The following is a 4,396-nucleotide window of genomic DNA, read 5'->3' on the forward strand; positions in this document are numbered from 1 at the left end:
CACCTTCATTTTACAGAAAAAAGAGACTTGTCTGAGGCCATAGTGTAGGAGTGTTAGAGACAGGATTAGAATTTAAGGACCTCTTGATTCCTAAACCTGTGGGTTTTTTCTCCTGACCATCCAGCCTACCTGCCAGAGATGCTGCACATCCATAGCTCCCATTAACCTCACAGCTGTAGCTGTGAGTGTTCAGTACATATGCATACAATAATCAATGGTGCTATTTGCTGCTTCTGGAGGAGGGAGTTGTCAGGGGAGCCTGGCCTGGCTCTCTCCTCACACCTTGAGAGTCTGTCTGCTCGTGGGGTTTCTAATGCAGTGTGTGGTGGAGATGCTGCTCTGGGAGTGGCCTGAGCCCAGCCTTAGGCGATGTCTACACTTACCAGGGATCGACACTGCTGCAATCGATGCAGCAGGGGGTCAATTTAGCGGGTCGAGTGAAGACCCGCAAAATTGACCGCAAAGCGCTCTCCAGTCAACTCCAGTACTCCACCGGAATGAGAGGAGGAAGGTAAGTCGATGGGAGAGCATCTCCTGTTGACACAGAGCAGTGTAGACAGCACAGTAAATTGACCTAACCTACGTCGACTCCAGCTACATTATTCACATAGCTGAACTAGCGTAACTTAGGTTGACTTACCCCAGTAGTGTACACAAAGCCTAAGATTAGAATGGTCATATTCAGTTATTCTTTTGACATGCTGCCAAAATTTTGTTGACAAGGCAAGTGAAAAATTACCATTTTCCTCCTGTCAAAAGTTAATCTCTCAACCAAACCTGAACGGCAAAGAAAAGGCACTTCTCTGTCTGCAGGGCTTTCTCCCTATCAGATTTCAAAGGCCTGATGCAAACAATGAAGATGTTGCAGTTTCTAAAGAAAAGGTCACAAGAATATTTCATAATGGAAAGTGTTAGGCAACCTAACTACTACCATCTTCCCCTATAATAATAACTGGAGTAGAGGTGTAGTTTTCAAGGAAGGACCTCCATTGCAGCCATTATTCATCTAGCTGAGGGAGAATGGGAGAGATTCTTTATATATCCCATTAATGCTACTTGCTCAGCTGACCAGAGGGAATTGCTTCTTTCCAGCATCCCCAAAGTCTGAAGCCACTGCAGTGAATTCTTTTATATCACCTTTCTGATGTTTAGGTCAGAATGGAGCTCAGCTTTTTAAAAATATGCCTTATTGAAGGAAGATAAGATTATAATTTAATGAGTACAATTTCTTACTTCCCTTCTCTACTGAATCCTTTTCATTAAAATGTTTAGAGATTCCGCTTATGGGACAGAAAGTTTTTCAAAAGCTTTAACATTTATTCTATGTTTACCATTTTTATTTTTCATTCAAATGTTATTTAATGAAAACAGGTTTTGTCTGAACATTTGGAATCTTCTCTTCTTAAAACAGCCAATAGTTTTAAAAACTCAATTTGATTTTACTGTTCATTTGGTTGTCTTCATAACTTTTGTATTTTGGCAGTACAGCGGCTGCCCCGTTGCCATTCCTGCCCCGTTGCCATTCCTTTCAGTTAAAGGCTGGTGGGGAAAAGGTGAGGGCGTCCATCTACCCTTTTGAAGGTCAAGAGGGTCACTTATACTAACAACTCAATTTTCATTTGCTCCCCCACAGTAATAGCCCTAAGATTGCTTGTGAACTTGTGGGCCTGATTCTGGTGTTACTTATACCAGATTTACAACCATGTAATTCTATGACTTCAGGAAGGACTTGAGTCCTTATTTACACCAGCCTAGTAAGTGAGATCAGAATCAGGCCCATGGTCTCTTGAGAATGCCACTTTATCTTCCCTCTGGCCAGCTGCTGATTAGAACTCTTGTAATTGTTTATTAGTTTATTTTTATATGTAAACTCCTGACAGAGAATTTTTTGTGTGTTATTAAGCCACATTTTAGTGTCATCTATAGAAAAATGTGCCAAACTAATACAAATTCCAGGAAATTGCATAACAGTTTGTGCACGTAGTTTAACAGAATCAATACTTAGTGTGATAGAAAACTTGTCTCTCCTCTCTTCTTCCTCCTGCCCAAAAAAGCAAAAACAAATGACACCCACACAACACACCATTTTCCAAAACTCCATTAGCACCCTTGCAGAGATTCAACATTTTATAATATGAGGTTTCTCGCTCTTACTTCAGTTTTTTCCTAAATCTCTTTCTGTATGTTTACATAAATTAGTTGTAGTTGTCACACAGATCAGGGTATTTTGAGTAAATGTGTTCTTGGAATAGTTATTGGCATTGTGGAAATTTGTCCTTATTGGCATATGCACGCTTATTGCAGATCATTGTTTGTCTCTTAGACACACAATCCCATAAATTTTATATATCTATATATTTGGTTCTCTGATTCTCAGAAATAGTAGCAATGTTCTCAGAAGAAAAATGTATTCCCACATCTAATCTGTATTAAAAGAGAAACTAGAGTGCACCACTTGGTTGCATTTCTTTTTATGTAATCATTCTGCATTTAAAATAAGGCAACATGAGCCCTAGATGTCTGCAAAATGTTCTGGAGTCCCTGCTTTAAAGGCAAACTTCCCTAGCTTATGTAATAGTTTACACAGATAGGCAGCTACCTCAGAGACTGCAATTGAAATTCAATCAGAATTAATTCAGTCAAAAGTATCATCCGGAAAAATGAGTTAAGAATTTCTGGGCTCTGAAAGCAGTAGAACCTTTTTGTGAGGAAGCCCCCACACTGAAATAAAAAACAAACCACAAAACGGGGTGAAATAAGACTGACTTTGTCTTATTAACCTGGCACACATGCCTACTGATCAGTGGCTGGCATTTGCAGGAACCTGCTATGAAGAACTCTTAACTCCACAAATGAGTGTCACTATGGAAACTAATCAGATGAACAAAAGTATGACAGAGAATGCCCAGGGAAAATGTCTGAGAGGAATGAATATTACTGTAAACAAATTCTTTAGTTTAAAGCGCCTCATTGAAAAGGTTAAACAAGCTGGCCAGGTGTCTTGGGGTCTGGTGTAAGTTCATGACTGTTTCTCACCGGGTCATTAGGCTCTGTGAGCATTGTATATCTTTCTAGGGGAGAACAGCCTCATTCTTATGCACCCCAGAGCACTTGGCTCAGAGAGCAATGTTGCTTATATTCTCCAGGGGGATGGCTTCTTGGCAGAGTGCAGTGTCCCTTGCAGTTCAAGAGACACAGGATACATAACAGGGGGGAAACGGCAACTCAAATACAAATTAGAATTAAAGGTTTTAACAAGCGAAATTTGTTAAACAGTAAGCTAGACACCTCTTTTATTCTAACTAAATATAAACATTAAAATATATTTTTCTTGTACAAAGTCTTCTCCACAATTCCCTTAAGTGAATATTGGTTTCAGCATATTTTCTGTACAGCTAGTATATTTGTATAAATACCTTACTATTTAACTGATTTGCAAAACACTTTCTAGGTAAGAAATTACAGTTATTAACGAGAAGAAAGATATCAAAGTTCAAGGCTATTACTGACCCAAAGCACAATTCTTTATAATTAAATATATCATATGCTGCATCATGTCTTGTTATAGCATTGTGATGCATCGTAAATAGCTAGTCTTTTAAAAAGAAGAATGAAAGCAAAGGTGACGTTTGTTTGGAAACCAGTAAGTATTTCTGTTACACCAGTGACTCTGAACAAAAGGGTAGGTTTGTAATATCTCCTGTATTGATCTACTGGCACCTGCAGTCAGCCATAACTTCATACTCCAGAGGTACAGTGTAAAGGTCTACTATAGTTGAACATCTCAACTATATGTCCAGCAAAGTTTGGAAAAGAACAAGCAAGAGAGCCAAGAGCTGTCTGATTTTAAAAAAAACCCAAATGTAGATGAATGAAGCAGCAAGATTAGATAAAAACCTCTGCCATTAAATTTCTTCTCAGTTTTGCAACCTTAATTATAATTATGTACAAATCTGTCCAGAAAATAGTATAAAAACATCTGTTTATTACCAAGTTGAAGTAATAGGTTTGATTAGTATCCACTAACAAGAGAAGTAAAAGGATTTCTGAAAATTTGGCTCTATGAATCAGTGTGACAGGTACTGCAACATGCAGAAGTAATCAGCTGTGATGTTTTCTTGCCAATGATGGATCTAGCCTAAGAAATTCACAAGCTGCAATTTGATGAGTTTATAAATTTTCTGGTTTCCTGTCAAGCTATTTTGAGAGGATTTCATATATATATATATATATATATATGCTGAAAGGCTAGATGATAAAGACTTGTCCAACTTTAGAGTCTATAAAAAGTAAATGTTTTGGGTCTGGGGCATGATATTTGTGATTCCTTCCATACAGTACAGTGGACAGGTCATCGTCCAGTTCTTAGAGGTGAAGTTCTTATTGCTCTTATATA

The sequence above is a fragment of the Lepidochelys kempii genome, chromosome 2 (assembly GCF_965140265.1).
Source record: "Lepidochelys kempii isolate rLepKem1 chromosome 2, rLepKem1.hap2, whole genome shotgun sequence".
NCBI classification, from domain to species: Eukaryota; Metazoa; Chordata; order Testudines; family Cheloniidae; genus Lepidochelys; species Lepidochelys kempii.